Genomic DNA, 20,289 nt, shown 5'->3' with positions numbered 1-20,289 from the left:
TTTTGATAGAGTAACTTGAATTCTCTTCATTTGTCCTATTTCCCATGAATTTTCCCCCGTTCTGGAGGCAGCTCTGGTTTTCTATGTCTGCATCCCTTCACAGTGCTTGCCATAGCAGAACAGAAAAAAAAAAAAAAACAGACTAAAATTCCCAGCACCACAATCTTGAAGCTTTTGAAAACATAAGCTGAAAGACTTCAGGCCTAAAGTTTATGACATAATCCCATTAGGAAGTCATCCTCATCAAAGCCAAGATCAAGACCATCCCAAAACTAGACAGGGATTCTGTCAACAAGAGGAGCCAGAGGAGGAGGAGAGATATCTCTAAAATGGAGCCCCAATCCTGCCCTCAACACTGGTGGGAAAGGATGAATAACAGCAATCCCAAATGGGAGGTGTTAACACTTTGAGCATTCTAGAAAGATCCATAGAGTTCCTCTGTATCCAGAGTGGAAGCAATGAAGGAAAGGTATATGTAGACATACCTGAAACATCATGATCAGGAATTCCTAAATCCAGTGAGGCACAGGAAGAGCCAGATGATCCCTATTACCCAAAAGGGATCCCTATTACCCAACGGGACTTTCAGTTGGAATGAGACTGGCACAGCAAACATGATCTAAGATCACAGACACGAGGAGCAAAGATGTCTCTGCCAAAACCAGCATAGATTGATGATGACAACCTAAGACCTGCTATCTGATGTCCCCTAGCCAATGCCTTGAGACAACATAGGTGCCCCCAACCACCATAATGTACAGGAAAGTGAGATATTACACTAACTGAGATTTAGCTTCTGCCATTGAGCAGAATGGAGATTTAACAACAACAAAAAAGTCCAGTTGTAGAAATTTTACAAAAGATACCTAAGTTTGTGGATGGGAAGTGTGCCTGCTGAAGAAATCATGAGAAACCATATATATATATGACATATATTCTGCTAAAATCCATACTGCATTCATGTCTATGGCACTGACCTGTGACCTGTTCCCTTTTGGGGAAGGTGAACTGCTTCCCAAGAAAGAAGGGAGATGATGGTGGCTCTGTCCAACCGCCTGCCCTATTAACCAGCTCTGACTTAGAACAGGTGTTTCTTATCCCTCCATCAGCAGGCCAGGTATGATCCACCTCGTCCTTGTCTGGCTGAAGCAATACATTATAAACAAAAGCCCCTTAAAATTTTCAGACCTAAGTTGTATCTTCCATGTTTCATATTATTAAACTCTAGGTTTTTTTTTTTCCCTTGGTACCATGGACTGAATTCAGGGGCACTCAACCACTGAGCCACATCCCCAGACCTTTTTGTATTTAGAAACATGGTCTCACTGTGTTGCATAGGGCCTTGCTAAGTTGCTGAGGCTTCCTTTGAATTTGTGATCCTCCTGCCGCAGCCTCCTGTGCTGCTGGGATTACAGGCGTGTGCCAACGCACCTGGCCAAATTCTGGCATCTTAATTAACAATACTTGAGGAAATTCAATGCTTCTTTTGGAAGAAAATATTGATCCTGCTTACAGGATCCCATGTGAATGGCATGGCAAAAACACAGAATTCAGCCTCTCTAATTTCAATGACATTGACAATTCTGCCCCCTTCTGGGAGAATTGAATAGATGGATTCTTTTACAGCAAAACAGCATAGAATATAGATATTTAAGATCCCAGTTGAAAAAATATAACCAAAAACAAATTTAAATTCAGCCCTCACCAAAGCCTCATGTGAAACCTCTGTTTTTTCAGGGAGGCCTTAAAGTCTTCTAAAAATTTTCTGTCTGTAGCCTCTCTTTCAAGAACTGCCCCCATTGAGGAGGCCATAGGAAGCAAGCTATCTGGCTCCTATTACCTAAACTCTCTACAGAAATATATTCCCTTAGATAAGATGTTTGTTCTCTTCAAGTTTTATAAGATGTTTTATACAAGGAACATCCCTTTAAACAATATCTGTGTGACTTTTATAAAGCCAAAGTTAGAGTTATTATTTGTTAAGTTGGAAAATGTCCCTCATGAGAAGACTCAGTTGCCAATTGCTTCTTGATTCAAAGGAAGAACAATTTCAGTTTCTCAAGAGTTTGCCTCTGACCTGTGTCAAACTATAAGACTTACATAATCCATTTTCCCTTTTGCCTTATCTCCAGGAAACTCAAAAATAATTTTACCTACTGAAGCAATTCATTTATCTCAAGGGCCTAATGACATTGATTCCTCTGCTATATTAATGTGTCTTGGCTTTAAATTGTGCATTGTGCATTATGTTCGGTTTTCTAAACAGCCTGGGGCTCTTCTGGAAATAGATGGGATATCATCTTAAAGAAATACATTTTCATTTTATCAAGAATTTGTTTCTTTCAAAACATTTGCCTCCTTTTTTTTTTTTTTTTTGTATATTTATTCATCTCTGATTAACTTCTGCTGCCAAAAGTTTCATGAGGGGCAAAGACCACATTTCAATTGCTTGCTAACTTCAGTGCCTAGCACCATGCTAGAGGGCTGATGGAAGCAGTATGTCAAGATCACATGCTACAGTAACATTCAACCCCAAAACCCTCAAAGCTAAAGAGAACAAAGGCTGTGGATCTGGTGGCTGGCTGAGCCCATCTGTTGAAGCAGTGGACTGCCGCTCTGTTTCTCATATCCCCTGGCAGATTGTTGTGGCAAAGATAAAAGAGATGTGACAAACTATAAATCACATGCTCCACTTCCACCTCAGCAGCCTGTCCCCAGTAATGTGACCAAGAAAGGGATTTTTAACCTTCCCAGAGAGAGGCACTGCAATGAAGAAACAGATTATTTGGTAAACACTGATATAACACAATCCCAGGAATTAAGTTCCTAGACTTATAAATTACATTTCCTTAAATTATTTAGGAGATCTTTGATTATTTTTTCATTATGTATCTTTAAAGTTTGATACATAAACCTGCTTAATCAAATCCATTTTGAAGTATCACATTATACCACCAATGTGGTTACACTTACACCAAACATACTTGATCATGTATGATACCACATATAGCTCAGAAAGTCTGGAAAGCAGTGTGCTGACTTTCCCCACACAACACAGCAACAAAATGATGCTCAGATGATGGTTACAGAGCCCATGTCAGGGCTTCCGCCTCCTACAAGAGGGAGGACTAGATCATTCAAAATACCTGAAAACCCTCGAGAATATAAAACAAGCATCCTCTTGAATCACACCTGAGCGTGAAACAAAACAAGAAGCTGTAGGGAAATGTGAAAGTGAAATGAAAACTAACAGGAAACCAGAGAACCAGAGGACGAGAGTCATCCTGTGGAAGAGCTTCTGGGCTGGGGTTTTGATGGTTGAGACCCCATTTACAACTGAGGAGGTACAGACCCCATGGGGAACAACAGACCCCCAGTAAAACCGAATCCACAAAAAAACCCCAGCCTAAGTGGAAGGAACCTAGATTTGTCATATTTGGCAAATAATAATACAGAATATCCAATTTAATTGGAATTGTAGATGAACAAAAAAAAATGCCCAGTGCAATATTTGGGACACACTTATATTAGAAAATTATCTGTTGTTCTGAAATGAAATTTTAAATGCGCACCCTGTGTTTCATCTGGCAACTTGAGGGACACAAGAAAAATCACCCACCAACATAAAGAGGCAATGAGAATATTTACCTATCTCCATGTGGGCTCTGAGTACTGCGGGACAGGAGGGAGGTATATTTCCCATCAAGAATTGCCAGACGGGCTGGGGATGTGGCTCAAGCGGTAGTGCGCTCGCCTGGCATGCGTGCGGCCCGGGTTCGATCCTCAGCACCACATACAAACAAAGATGTTGTGTCCGCCGATAACTAAAAAAAAAAATACATATTAAAAAACTCTCTCTCTCTCTCTCTCTCTCTCTCTCTCTCTCTCTCTTTAAAAAAAAAAAAAAAAAAAAAAAAGAATTGCCAGACGCAAAGGCTGGGGTGGTGGCTCAGTGGTAGAGCGTTTTGTCTTGCATGTGTGAGGCACTGGATTCAATCCTTGGCACCACGTGAAAATAAATAAATAAGATAAAGTTATCGTGTCCATCTACAACTAAAAAAAAAAAATGCCAGGCGTGGTGGCACACACCTGTAATCCCAGTGGCTTGGGAGGCTGAGGCAAGAGGATCACAAGTTCAAAGCCAGCCTCAACAAAAGAGAGGCACTAAGCAACTCAGTGAGACCCTGTCTCAAAATAAAGTACAAAATAGGGCTGGGGAATGTGGCTTAGTGGTCGAGGGCCTTGAGTTCAATTCCTGGTAACACCCCCCAAAAAAAGAATTAATAAACATAGGAGCTGGGGCTGTAGCTCAGTGGCAGAGTGCTTGCCTAACATATGCGAGGCCCTGGGTTGGATCCTTAACACCACATAAAAATACATAAATAAAATAAAGGCACGCTGTACATCCACAACTACAAAAAAAATTTTAAAATAAAAGAATGCATAAGTGTGGGTCTCCCTCATGTGATTTTTATGACTAAACATTATACTGTCTGCAAGAGCCTCATCTACCAAGCCAGAAATTAGCATAAGAAATGCTCATCAGGTCATGATACTCCAGGTCTCAGATAAGGTCTCAGATAAGGTCACAACCCAAATTACAGTTGGGTTGCTTGTACTGCAAGAAGGTCAGCTCTGAAATTTGCTGATACCAAGATGAAATAGTTCTTGTCAGATCCAGACAAAATTAGAGCCTGAAAATTATGAAAGAAGAGAACTCACACCTGCCTATCTCACAAAGTACTGTCTTAAGGACTTTCTAAAAACCCCATAAGAAATTCCTTCTTCTTTGACACACAGCTTTGCTTTGTATACCACACACCTCTGTAACAAAATTTACCTTTGACTTTCCTTAAGACTGCAGCAATTCGAATAAGAGGCTCACTACAGAACCCTTGCGACAAGTGAGCTGATGTCCACTCCAGTTTCCAAGACCCATGAACTTTCCATTCAAGTGGTGTATTTAAATTCCCCCCTTTTTGATTATAAAAGCTCCCCCTTGCCTCGGCCACCTTGCATATACCTATATTTTATTGTGACCTGTGTAATCCTATTACAATGCACCACTATTCCCAAATAAACTTCTTAATCTTGAGAGAAGCTTTCTCTTTAGATTTAGCTTGACCTCTGTTTCACTTGCCAGTGACAAGACTCAAAGGGCGTGAAGCCTCTGAGACATTTCAGTGAGGGTCATTCAGAGCTGATTCCTTCTCTGAGCTCCTTTAGATCCAAATCAAACTTTTCAGTCACAGAGCTTTACACTGTGATGCTCATCTGGCGTATCATCTCACACAAACCCATTCCCAGTACTGAGAAAAAACAAGCCAGCTCTAGTGATGGAAGGTTCAGCTTCCATTAATTCATGACGAACAGACCTTAAGGTACTCTAGTGCTTTTAGTTCTCTTTAATCATAAAGGCTACCTGTTAACTAGAACTGGAGAAGAGATCAAGCTATCTGAAATCTCAGGAGAATGGCTGCTTCAATATACCCAGAATGTTCCTGGTTTTAGCACTGGAATGCCTCAGTCCTGGGCAAACCAACAGAGGTGGCCACAGGAAATGTTCTTCATCCTAATAAAAGGCAAATTAAACACATCTGTGAAGGGTTTTGTCTTTATCCTCTTATCAGGAACAATCAGGCAAAATAAACTAAAAATTATTTAAGAGGTAGATTTTACAGCGAGTATCTATGTAGTTGAAACACATATATATATAAATATGCATAGATTGTACGTTCACTTTTTTTTTTTTTTTTTTTTGGTACCAGGGAATGAACTCAGGGGCACTTGACCAATGAGACACATCTCTGGCCCTATTTTGTATTTTATTTTGAGACAGGGACTTACTGAGTTCTTGGTGCCTTGCTTTTGCTGAGGCTGGCTTTGAACTAGTGACCCTCCTGCCTCAGCCTCCTGAGCTGCTGGAATTGCAGAAATGAAATGGACATTCACTCTGAAGCTTCCTTGGGACTTAGTTTCCTTTATCTGCCAAAAATATATAAGTTTTGGTAAGGAGCCAATAAATCATGTAGAATGTAGATAAAACATTTTGCTTAGTGCCTGGGATGTGGTAAGCACTCAAGAAAGATAATCATTGTTAAATTTCAACTTCTCAAGCATTTAGATTTTATATTTGTAAAATTTATTAGATACTTCCCTTTTCCATATTTTTGGTTTAAAGTAGCAACTTTGTAGATATTGTTTGATTATTTTCATGTAGCATGTCAAAAATCAGTGAATGGAGGTAAATTATTTTCTTACAGTGAGTTAGAAAATCTAAAAATGTCTATCAAGATTTAGAAAAAAAATAATAATATTCTGAATTTTTTAACTTATTTATAAAACAAGCTTGAAAGTATGAAAATGCCTCAGAAAATTTGAAATGGAACCATTTGACCCAGTTATTCACTCCTTGTTATATACTCAAACTATTTAAAATCTGCATACTATAGTGACACAGCCACATCAATGTTTATAGCAGCTCAATTCACAATAGCTAAGCTATGGAACCAATCTAGGTGCACTTTAACAGAAGAATGGATAAAGAAATATGGTATCCATAAACAATGGAATATTACTCAGGCATAAAGAAGAATGAAATTATGGCATTTGCAGTAAATGGATAGAGCTGGAGAATATCATAGTAAGCAAAATAAGCCAATCCCAAAAAACCAAAGGCCAAATGTTCTCTCTGATATGTGAATGCTAACACACAATAAGTGGGGAAAGAGGGAAGAATAGAAATTCACCGGACTAGAAAACAGTGAATGAAGGGAAAGGACAGGGAATGGGAATAGGAAAGATGGTAGAATGAATCAGACGTAACTTTCCTGTGTTAATATGTGAATACACAACCATTGTAACTTCACATTATGTATAACCACAGGAATGGGAAATCATACTTTATGTATGTATACTATGCCAAAATATACCCTACTGTCATGTGTATCTAAAAAGAACAAAAAATTAAAAAACAAGATTGATATTTTTTATCTTTTTCTTTTTTGTCCAAAATGTAAAAGTAGCAGTGAAAATAGCTTTTTCTTATTTCACTTCACACAACCCAAGCTTTCATTTCTAACTGATTTTCAAAATATTCAAACTCATACCCTTAAACTGTGTGCATTTTAGGCCAATCCACTGTTTTACTGATAGAAGAGGGGTTAAAATTATTTTAGAAAGACCTTTTTATTCCCCTGGTGCCAGGGTCCAGCCCTAGCAGGGTATGGGGAGTCCTGAAGGATGAGTGGCGTCGGCGAAAATATGAGACAGGAGTCGTTTCGTTGGAGCAATCTCCAGAAAGAGCTCTAATGCAGCTTTCTCTGGGTCATCATTTATTACAATTTTGCTCATCATTATAGATTCAGAATATGTCATTGATTATACAATTTCAAAACTTTGCCAAGACATAACGTTTCCTTAACCATAATTAGGGGTATAGAAAAATGTAACATCAATTTACATTTTTCCAGGATGTGACTTTTTAGTTATCAATCTTTAATAAAATGTGTCACTGATTTACATTTTTTCAGATTTTCCCAAGATGTACTATTTTCTTATTAACTAATGCCAAACTACAGAACCAGACTCTAAGTCTCCTAACCTATCACTAACATTTAAGTTTTAAAGTACACCTGCACTTTTATTTCTAATCTAAAATTCCCATCTAAAAAAGTCCCCTTAAATCTTATACTTAAAATATCCTAATGTTTATAAACCATTTTTAAAACATATCAAAAACCCATACAGCTAAAAACTTAAGAATTTTAAACCCAAGAATCTAAATAGAATACTATTTCTAACATTATTCTAAAAATATGTCTTATAAAGCTACTTTAATTAATTCCTAAATTTATTCTCATAAAATTGGTTGAGCTGCTTTCTCAAAGAGTTTCTTTGTTTCTCAGTCAAGGTGCACTAGTTCTTATATCTTTATAATCTTTCTCAATAAAAAGTAAGTTCTAAACATCAGTCTACTTTCCGCCAATATTAAGTATGCTCATCATGAATCCCTATGTAAAGTAAAAGAGGATTTATAGAAATGAAAAGAATGTATCCTTATATGTCTTAACTTTCCTAAGTGTATAACATAACTTTACTTAATCAATAATGAAACTACAAGTGGTGGGTTTCGTACAATGAGCATAATGATTAGGTTTAGAATTTCTAAGAGGCCGGAAATATGGGCTTGGGTTCCAGTTGATATAATCAATGTGGTGCCTAATATTCTCGTGACCTTTTGGAGAATGATTGTTGTCCATTATCAGTTTTGTCCTCAATGTGCTGAGATAGTAGAGCAGCTTTCTACTTTGTCCTTGATATGCGGAGGGGATAGTAGAACAGCCTTCAAGGCATGAACTACCTGTTATGTTCTAGCCATCTGAAATTTAATTTGGTTTGGCATTTAACATACTCATGTCTCCTGTCAGGAACATAAGCATGAAAATGAAAAGTCCCAATTACTTAAAAAAGGGTCTCATGCTTTCGGTTTCCCACCAACCAGCGGGGCTTTGCCAGCATTCATCCTCACTGTGACCTTGTCAAGACAGTGGGAGAGTGGCTTTGCCAGCACTTATTTTCACTGTGACCTTGTCAAGACAGTGAGAGGGGGATCACCTTCACCACTCTGGCATTAAGCTGCATTGAGCAGGTACATATTAACACTTTGAAAAATTGCTATTAATCTGAAGCCAATACTCTCCTCTGTTAAAACACAGTCTTGAGCCACTGAGACTGAATTATGATAGATTTGTCTAAAATCTTATTTGGTCTCCTTGGTGGCTAGAATATACCTTAATGCTATGACTATTTTAGGTACTGCTGTCAAATAAGATTTTCTTTCATTTGACATTGAAAATCCGAAATAAGATCAAGAACTCGGTGATCTAAACAATTGCTTTTCAAACCTGAATGCGCATACAAACCATGTTTGGAGGAAGTCACTGAATATGGATTTTGATTCTGTAGGTCTGGGCTGGGGCTCAGGATGATGCATTCCTAGCAACCTCCCAAACTGATATCCAGGCCATGGGTCTGTGGCCACACTTCACTAGCACAGGTCTGAGGCAATGGTTTTGAGTGTATAGCTCATTTGGAAACTTGTCAGAAATGCAAATTCTTGGGTTCCTCATCAGGCTCTCCCCCACACATTTAGACAGTCATCACAACATAGCAGGCAACATGAACTTCAAGTGTGCCATTTCTCCTTGCCCACCCTGGTCCTACAGAGGCAAGTCTTGAGAAATCTCTAATTTTATAAGGGGCTGAAAGTAAGCATGCTCAACTTCTCTCCCCCAAGAAGACATTATCCTTATTTTTACATTTATAAAGTCTGGAGTAAGATTCCAAATGAATGAAAATTTTCTGAATGAAAAACTCTGGGGTAACCTGTGCTGTGCATAGTAATTTTGGTGTACACAATGTTCAAGAACCATTAATCTAAACAATTAGCACCCAGCTCTAACAAAGTAAATGTGCCTGCCTAAATGGACTAAAATATTGTGGTGTTGTTCACTAGGAAGGAAGTCAAGCTGTCTTGGGTCTGGAACAACCAAGACAGTCAGGCCATAGGTAAATTAAGTGTAGGAAAGGAGTGATCAATGGATTTACTCATTTACTCACTTCACTGAGAAGACAGATCCTGCCACTAGGGTTGGCTGAAACTTCATCAATCAGGGGTATTCCCCACATCCAAATGTACATGTGGCACTGCAATCAGCATTCAGTCTGAGGAAAGTCTGACGTGAGTTAACAAACCAGTGAGGGCTTGCCCAACAGAGGAATAGGCATGTGCATAAGGCATCTGCTATATTAGGTGTTTTAGTCAGGTCTCTGTTGCTGTGGCAAAATACCCTGAGAAAAATCAACTTTAGGAAAGAAAAGTTTATTTGTACTCAGAATTTCAGAGGTTTCAGTCCATGGTCACTTGGCTCTTTTGTTTTCAGACCTGTGACGAGGCATAACTTCATGGCAGGAAGTACACAGTGGAGCAAAGCTGCTCACCTCATTGTTTCTGAGAAGCAAAGAGAGACAGAATAAAGGGCCTAGGTCCCAATATTCCCTTCAAGCGCATGCCCCAGTTATACCACCTTCCAATACATCATCATGTGAGGACCTGGCCTTCGACATAGGAGCTTTTAGAGGACCTTTAAGTTCCAAACCATTATAGCAGAGGCACCAAAAAATGAGAAACATTATTTGTGAAAGATTTTGACATTTCCCTAAAAAGCATCAAAGTAGACACAACAATAAAGAAATCACTTTATTCAGCTTCTTCTTCTTTTTTTTTAACATGGACACATTATCTTTATTTTACTTGTTTTTTATTTTATACAGTGCTGAGGATTGAACCCAGTGCCTCTTATGTGCGAGGCAAGTGCTCTACCACTGAGCCACAACCCAAACCCCCTTTATTCAGCTTCTTTATACTCATTTTACTGTTTAGTGTGACTACGTGTAGTCTCTGGAGCCAAACTACCTGTCTATAAATCCAGGCTCTACCATGTACCAGGAGGGTAACCTTGGGCACGTTACTCATTTCTCACTGTCTCAGTTTTTTCATCTGTAAAATGGGGATAATAACGTTTTGTTTTGTGAGAACTAAACATTAACTGATACATGTAAAGCTCTTAGAATAGTGCGACATACTTTGTAAGTTCTTCCTCTTATAAGGACACCTGCTCTATTGGATTAGGGTTACTCTCATGACCTCATTCAACCTTAAGTTGCTTTGTGGCGGCCCTCTCCATTTCCAGATATAGTCACATTGGGGGCTAAGGCTTCAACACATGAATTTTGGGGAGACACAATTCATAACATTCCCTTCTCCCATCCTTATTGGTTTGGGTTCAGTATTGCTTTGGGACCTGTTTTATCTTTTCAATCATCTCATACCCTATCATTTTATGACTTCTTTGCTTTTTATAAATTACTTAAAGTCTTGCTTTTAGACATGATAACCCACATATACTCCTGGGATTAATCCTTATTATTAGCACATTGGTATTGGTACAACATAAGGCACCCTAGAACAGGAACACAAGCTACCTCTCAAAGTTAAACTAGCCAAAACCCACAGCTGACGACTGAGTTCTGTTCTGTTCCACCAAAGAGTAAATGAAAACACATACCTCTGGAAATTATGACAGGGTCTCAGGAAGATAAGCTCTGCCAACATGTCTAAAGATGGACCACAAGCAAACTGCAATCTGACAAGTTATAAGAACTCAAATTTGCCATATCAGTTGCTGAAAGAGATCCCAGTGGCTCAGCCTCTGTCACACCACGTCCTGCACTGACCTTTGAAGACCTTGGGGGAACACCAGAGTCCCCCCGACACACACACCAGAAGTGTGGAATGGAGTCAGGGACCTTTGGAGTATAGGGCAGGCCCAAAATTGTTATAATTAGGCTCCCTTGCTGAGGCTTCCAACAGCTATGATTTTAGTATGTAGCCAAGTCATGAACACCCAGATTCAGCTTATGTACTCAAGGTTGTAAACATTTGCTTGTGAGCATGCCCCCCACCATGCAATCTATTGTCCTGCTATTGGCACCTTAGCAATCTTCTTTGTATGCTAAAATGAAACTGGCTGGGGACTAGTTCCAGGCTGCTGCCACCTTTGAATAAAAGTCTACTATCCCAACTGTGTTTTGCATCCTCTTCCACTTGCCAGGATCCCAAATCTAGTTCCTGGCTCTGAGCCTTTCCCACCCCTCCAGACAATGGGAAAAACTACACTTGTTTCAGTTTTCTTCAAATACATGAAAGAATTCACACTGAGGAGAAATCCTATGTATGGGAAAGCCTTCAGTGACTCCAGGTGCTTTTACTAACTTTAAAGAAGCCTCACAGGAGCTAGGGGTATAGCTTAGTCCGTAAGAGTGCTTTCCTCACATGCACAAGGCCCTGGGTTCAATCCCAGCACAGAAGAAGGAGAAGGAGCTGCCACCGTGGAACTGGGCACTGTGCACGCCTTTAATCCCAGCGGCTTGGGAAGCTGAGGCAGGAGGATAGCAAATTCAAAGCCAGCCTGGGCGCTAAGCAACTCAGGGAGACCCCGTCTCTAAATAAAATACAAAATAGGGCTGGGGATGTGGCTCAGTGGTCGAGTGCTCCTGATTCAATTCCTGGTAACCACCTCCACCACCCCAAGAAAAAAAGAAGCCACAGTAGACAGTAACCGTGAATGTAGAATGTAAGAAAGTTTTGTTATCACAGGATCATTCTAGCAAACACGAGTATGCATGATGGAGAGAATTCATGACAATGGAAAGCACATGAGAAGGTTTCTCATCATCTTGGTTAGATTCACAGACAAAAAAGAAACCTTGAGTAGAAGATGTTTTCAAAGGCTGGGGCTGTAGCTCAGTGGTAGAGTGCCTGCCTTGCAGGTGTGAGGCACTGGGTTCGATCACAGCACCACATGAAAATAAATAAATAAAGATATTGTATCCATCTACAATTAAGTAAATATTTTTTTAAAGAAGAAGATAGGTTCAAAAGTCTTTGGTTGGCCCACATGTAAGAATACACAATGGATCAAAACACTGTGTTTGTGAAAAATACCAGAAAGTTGTCAGTTGTAACAAATCGTATAAAAGTCCTGTAAAATTCCTCATGTAGTGGAATTCTATAAAAAAATAAGCAATATGAAGAGCTTGATACAAATCAATTTGTGTAGAACCTTCAGAAAATACAGAAGCTGAAGGAAATGAACTAAAGATTATAAATACAATTTTTTATCCGTAGCCCATTTTTTTTTGGTTTATTTGTTTGGTGGTGGTATTGGGGATCAATTCTAGGGAATTGTGCATGTAGAAATATTCTGCTACTGAGCTACTTCCCCAGCTCTATTTTAAAATTTGAGACAAGGTTTCACCAAGTTACCCAGACTGGTATCAAACTCGTGAGATCAGTCGTTTCAGTAGCCAGTATTACAGGCTTGCACCACTATGTCCAGATATCAGTGGCTCATTCTTGAAGTTGGTCTCTGATTTGTACTATGGAAAAACAAACGTTTGGGTGACATGGCGGAAAAAAAAACTCAGATGTAACTTCTTATAGGAACTGCACTAAAAAGAGAGTCTAAGAATTTGTGCTATGACATACCCAAATGTTGCAATAACATGTAGATGATCAGTATGAAATTTTAAAAGGGGAACAAAGAAAAGGTAGTAAACAAAGGTGACTCAGAATGACTTATACCACCAGTTTTCCTGTTTCTTTAGCTTGCGGATGGCAGATGGTGGCACTGCTCAGCCTCCATAATCACATGAGAAAATTCCCATACAAAATCACTTCTGTATCTATTGTTATAGTTTGCATATATGTCTGTTCCCCAAAGATTCACACATTGGAATCTTGGCCCCCAATGTGGTGATTAAGAAGAAACAGGATCACCGTTAGCCAGGCTTGGTGGCACAGGCCCGTAATCCCAGCAGCATGGGAAGCTGAGGCAAGAGGACCACAAGTTTAAAGCCAGCTTCAGCAATTTATTGAGGACCTGAGCAATTTAGCTCTCTAAATAAATATATAAAAAAGGCTGGGGATGTGGGTCAGTGGTTAAGCATCCCTAAGTTCAATCCCCTGTACCAAGAAAGAAAGGAAGAAAGGAGGAGGGAGGGAAAAGAAAAGAAAAGAAACAAGAATAAGAAAAGTGGGACCTTTAAAAGAAGGAACCTTGTGAGAAGTTGTAAGATCACTGGGCACATTCAACAAATGCATAGCTAATTTATACTCTTCGAGTGGGTTATAACAAACATATTGGCAGAAAGGAATTTCTCTCATTGACACATGGTAGTGAGTTATTCGCATTAGCTGTCATTGTTGTTACCCTCAGAGGCAGTGTTTCATTACATAATGAGCTTGGAGTATATAATCTCACCCACCATTGACAAATGTGGTTGATATGTTTGAGGAATAAAATTTAAGTCTAGGAATATCTGATTGCATTGTGCTATAAACTAGCATCATGTCTTCATGTTAATAAATAATTAATAAAAAAGACAATTTATGGGGTAACTTAGGGTAACTAAAAGATTAATAAATAAAGATTAGGAGATGACAGTGAATAAATCTGAAGTTCTCTGCAGGTTCAGTGACCTGCAGATGTTTTTTAAAAATGCTAACACTACTACAGGAAAGCATATTAGCCTTTCTGTTTGGGGGCCCTGACCAGTATTTCTCACTTTATCTGACCTTGAGATCTTCTTTAAGACCTGACCAGGGAGGTCTCATGATCTTGTGAAAATTTTCAGAATCAAAATGGAGTTACTTTTGCTCAGCCCTAACCTAAATAAATAATCCTTGGAACCAAGGATTATTGTTTCAAAATATCTTATGTAATCATTATTTTACTGTTAAAAAAAATTCTCCTTACCTCCACTCCTTGAATAAACACATAGTTTGCTATGGCAGTCATATTCCCATTTAAACACTCTGCTCTTTCTGGATAAATACTATTTTTTGGACAATCTCTCTCTGTTGTCTAAGTTGACAATTTTCAAGTCTAGGAATGGACATTCCAACTTGGGGGATTAAGGGGACAAAGTTTCTTCTATCACAACTAGTGCTCCTGCATTCAAGGGTCATGTCCCAGCACTGGTGATCAATTTAATCAGTGTGCAGTTTAGCAATAGGAAAGAACAATGCAGAATCACTTGCATTCATGCTGCAAAACAACAGCATGAAATAAAAGGGCCAAGATGAGAAGTGCTATGAATGATTTTAGAAGAAAACTTTCAGTAATTTTCTTAAAGATATCAAGAAGTTACTGTATGAATAAAACAAAATACACTGAAATGAAATGTTAATCAAGGAACAAGAAAGAGTTATTATAAAATAAAAACATGATTTCCTGATATAGTTTGGATCTTGAATGTCCTTCAAAGACCCACCTATTAAAGTTTGGGTCCCTGGAGCGCTAATGAAAGGTAATAGGATCTTTAAGAGGCAGGGCCTAGCAGGAGATCTTTAGGTCACTGTGGCGTGACCTAAATCCTTGGAGAGGATTGTGAGACTCCAGGTCTCTCTTATTCCTCTTTGCTCCTTGTCATAAGCAGTTTTACTCCCTAAATGTAAGGAATTTTACTCAGCCACACGCTCCCACTAGGATGTGTTGCCTGGCTGCAGGCTCAAAGGAACAGGGCCATCCAATCATAGACTGGAAACGCCAGACCTAGAAGCAAAAAAAAAAAAAATCCCTTTCTTCTTTACAAGTTGATTATCTCAGGCATTTTGTAATGTGACAGAGAGCTGAGTAACATGTTTTTGAAATAAGAAATGCAGTAAAAGATCTCAATAGAATGTACACAGCTGAAGAATGAACTAGAGATCAAGTCATGTACTCCTATCAGAACACTGAACACAAAGGTAGCAAAAGTGGAGATTTCAAGACTTGAGTGGAGTCACAGAGGATAAATGCAGAGTCAATTCACTTTTCAGATATATCAGAAGCAAAAATAAGAGAGAGAAAAGAATCAAAATAACAGTAATAGAGAATGTCTCTGAGGTGAAAGACTTGACTTTCCAGCAGTTTCTGGTGTGCCATGGGAACGTCAAACAGATTCTACTCTGTTATATATGCAGAAGCAATTTCTTCGTAGACTTTTTTTTTTTTTTAGAGTCTGTCAGATATCAGATCAGGAATCAACCCATTTTTATCTGTTTTTAGCAAATGTCTGGAAATACTGCCTATGGATAATCACTCTGCATTTGTTAGTTAACTAAGAAGCACTAACAAACTACTTTATGCTTATGAGAAAGCTATAAATAATATCCTTCTTTGAGGTATAGTAATTTGGAAGACAAATTATAACTACCTGCACATCCACAAATGGGAAGCTTTCCTCACAATAAAATATGTTGTATTTTATTGTATTTAGGCAATGATTTTATAGTCACACATTTATCCAATGGTTCAGATTCCTTACTTCATAGTCCAAACTTAATCCCTTTTTTGTATACTTATAAAATTCCCAAAGTTAAATACCAACTTTTGGTAGAGAAAACAGAGGGGGCACTATTTTAGTCAGCTTTTTTGCTGCTGAAACTGAAAGACCTGACCAGAAAAAGTTTATTGTAGAGGAGCAAAAGTTTATTTGAGGGCTCACAGTTTCAGAGGTCTTAGTCCATTGAAGGCTGGCTCCATTCCTTGGGGCTCAAGATGAGACAGAACATCATGGTGGAAGAGCATGGCAGAGGAAAGCAACTCACATGATGATTGGGAAGCAGAGAGAGAGGGGTCTCCACTTGCCAGATACAAATATATATTCCAAAGCCATGCCCCCAGTGCTCCACCTCCTCTAGCCACACCCCCACCTGCCTTCAGTCACCAATTAATCCCATCAGGTATTAATTCACTGATTGGGTTAAGGCTTTCACAACCCAATCATTTCTTCTCTGAACCTTCTTGCATTGTCTCACACATGAAATTCTGGGGGACACTTCACACCCAAACCATAACAGGTACATATACATACAAAATAAATATTGGCTTTGTGAGGCATTATGCTAAATATGTGTTTAAAAATATTCTTGCCTGGGCTGGGACTGTGACTCAGTGACAGAGTGCTTTCCTTGTAGATATGAGGCGCTGGGTTTGATCCTCAGCACCACATAAAATAAATAAAGTAAAAGGTATTGTGTCCATCTACAACTAAATATATATAGTCTTGCCTGAAGCCACTGAAGCTTTCATTTCCTTTCCTAAAATTTGATTGATTTTCTTGTCTAAGAGCTGAGGAAAATGAAATATAGAAAAATGGTAGAAAGGTAATGACCTGAGGTGGAGAAGATTGTGGCCTTTGTTGTTTTAAGGAAAGTAACATGGTATGCCACAAGAGTCATCTTTTTAAAAACATTCTCATGTTAAGTCAATTTCGTGCATCAAATGAATTAACAATAAAATAATCCAGGGAAATGAACCCTAATTACCACCACTGTGATTTCTCATAAAAGTCAGCCTTACGTGAAAGTGAAATAATCAGTGTCCGGAGACTGACTCATCAGACTTTGCACAATCATAGCACAGGAACTGCATTTCAAATACTCCAAAACAGCTATTCTGGACAACACAGATCAAACTAAATTTTTGTTGCTATAGTTGTTGTCCATGTTGTTATAGAAATGGTCTGCACTCTCGTATTCCGACACTTATTGTTTCAAATATTCCTGATTTACTTCAATAGCTTACATTGTCTCCAAGCTATTCCTTATAGCTGGAATTGCTGTTGTCAAGACTGTGGGAAGCCACCTGGGAAGCTACTTGAGGGGTCTTTACTCAGTACCAAGCCATGGGGGGCTTAGGTGTCCTTGGGAATGATCCCCACTTTCCCAAGTGTATTAGACTGCCCAAGGCATAGCTCTCTGCCCCAGCTCTACTAGTGGGACAGCTCTCATAGCTCTGGAGTTGGGTAACCCATTGGGAACTGAACAGCCCATCCCCTACCTTATTTGGCAAAGAATATTGATATTCTTTGATGTCCCCCCATATAAATAAAGCAAGTGCGGTCTCTCTCTTGCCCTCACTTTTCAAAATTACTTCCCGTGTACTGTGGGGTGTTTGTTTGTTTTGTTTTGTTTTTGCCGTTTTTTCTTCTTTTAGCTTTTATTCCACAGCCAGCCTACTCCATGAAGAGGATCCCCCCCAATTCCAGAATGGGACAAAAGCCACAGTCATTTAAAATGTATCTTCCTGTCACATTTCTGTTGGGAGTGAAGGGGGAGATGAACTTCATATGTGAGTATAATTGACATGCTGAAAGCATCGTTTGCATTAACTCACTCAACAAATACTAATAGAGCATCTGCTATTTATGGAGTCCCATGTGAAACCCTGGGATGTAGTAATCAGCAGGATAAAACAGAGGAGTTTCCCATCTAATTGGGGAAAGCCCTGTGACCCATGGGAACCTGCAGGTGGTTTACTTAGCCTGAACATAAGAAGTTGTGAAGGGCTCCACCTTTGGGTCTTTCAACTCTGGTACTATTAATTTATAGGATCAATTAACTCACCGTTGTTGGGACTGTCTTGTCACCTTGCAGGATATCTAGCAATACACCTGGATTCTACCCACTAGATGCTACAACTCAATGTTGGTGACAACCAAAATATCTCCAGACATTGACAAATGTCCTCTGGGGCACAAACTCATCCCAAGTAGTACAAGTGATTTAGATGGAAGATGAGAAGAAAATTTGGGGGTAAGAGTGAGGACACAGGGAATAGAGCAGGAGAAGGATACGTGAAAGTGAGAAGGAGTCACTAATGCAAAGGATTCTAAGGCAATAGAGACCTTGACCTCTTGGGGCCCAGGTGGGTGGATAATGCTAAGCTCGACCTGAGAACAAAGACATAACTAAGGTCCTATACCACGGGCCCTTGTAAGTCATGCCATCAAATTGGAATTACATTAACTAACTATTGCAAAGTATGATGGCTAATTCTATGTGTCAACCCAAGTAGGCCACAGAGGGGCACAGATATTTGGTCCAAATGCCATTCTGGATGTTTCTGCAGAGATATTTTGGATGAGTTTGATAGTTAAATTGATTGTATAAAACAGATTACCCTCATTAATGTGTGGGTCCTTTCCAATCAATTGAAGGTTTTACTAAAAATAAAAAGGGAATTCCTTCCGCACACTGCCTCTGACTCAGCACAAAGGATTTCTCTTGCCTTCAGACTCAAACTGAAACATCAGTTCTTCCTGGGTGTGGAGCTCACTGGCATTTGGACTGGAACTACATCATTGTCTTCCCACATACACGGGCCTTTTGGATTTGGACCACAACATCTCTCTGGGTCTCCAGCTTATCAATTGCAGATCTTGATACTTGTCAGCCTCCACAGCCTCAAGGGCCTATTCTCTATAATAAAATTATTTCCTTCTCCCTCTTTCTCACACTGCAACTCACCTGTATGTACAGTTGTGCACACAAGCACACACATGCACAAGCACACACATGCATCTGATTTTGTTCCTCTGGAGAATCCTAATACACTGTGTTGATTAGTTATCCCCAAACTTCTCCATTTAAAGCAACTAACCTTTGTTATCTCAAAAGAGTCAGGAAACTTGGAGCAGCTTCACTGAGAAGTTCTGGGCTGAGGTCTCACATGAGGTGTTGTAGTCAAACTGCAGGCTGCAGTCTCCCAAGACATGACTTCCTACACAAAGATCAGTGCCCAAGCTGGCCCTCAACCTGAGGCTTCATCTTCTTCTCTTCCCATGTGGGCATCTCCAGAGGGCTGCTCAGAGCATGGCTTCCTCCAGGTCAGTGACCAGAGAGATTTTCCCTTAAAAAAATAGCTCTGGTTTCTACTTAGATCTAGAAACAAAAAGCAACAGGAAGCCATCATTTTTTTTAATTTTTAGTTATTTTTAACTGGTACATAAAAATCATACATGGGGTAAAATGTTTTGCTCTGTGTGTGTGGGTGTGTGTGTATAAAATGTTTAAATCAGGATAAACATACCTATCTCTCCAAACATTTCTCATTTCTTTATGTAAATACTTTCAAAATCCTTTCTTCTGGCTTTTTGCCACGCGCAGAATATTATTGTTACCTGTAGCCACCCTGCTCCCTACAGAGGCACACCAGAATATCTTCCCATCTAACCATAACATGGTACTCGTTGATCAAACTTTCCCCATCTTTCCCTCTTCCCTCCCCTCCCCTCCTCTGCCCTCCTCTCTGGCAGCCATTCTACTATGAATTTCTTTGAAACCAACTATTTTTATATTCCACATATGAGGGAGGTCCCACAGTACTTGCCCTTCAGTGCTGGCCCATCTCCAGTTCCATTCAGGCTGTCACAAATGGCAGGACTTCATTCTTTTTTAGGGCCAAGTAGTCTTTCCTTGTGTATATGCCTCACAGTTCCCTTATCCATTCACCAGGTCATGGACACTCAGGTTGTTTCCCTTTCTTGGCCATCGTTAGTAGTGCTGCAATCCAACACATGGGAGTGAAGACATCTCTCTGACACATTGACTTCATTTCCTTTGGATAAATACTAGGTAGTGAGATTGCTGGATCTTAAGGTAATTCTGCTTCTAATTCTATGAGCAACATCCATACTGTTTTCCATAATGCATAAATTTACATCCCCACCAACAGCTTAAAGGGTTCCGTTTTTCTTCACATCCTTCCCAATGCTCTTTATCTTCAGTCTCTTTGAAAATGGCCATTCTTATTGGGGTGAGGTGACATCTTGTACTCATTTTGATTTGCATATTCCCGGTGATTAATGATGTTGAGCACTTTTTCGTATACCTGTTGG

Source organism: Marmota monax, unplaced genomic scaffold, assembly GCF_021218885.2.
Source record: "Marmota monax isolate L192 unplaced genomic scaffold, Marmota_monax_Labrador192_F-V1.1 WCK01_AAM20220418_F8-fsc00137, whole genome shotgun sequence".
Lineage (NCBI taxonomy): Eukaryota > Metazoa > Chordata > Mammalia > Rodentia > Sciuridae > Marmota > Marmota monax.
The sequence above is the reverse complement of the archived record's forward strand: the minus strand, read 5'-3'. Positions refer to the sequence as shown.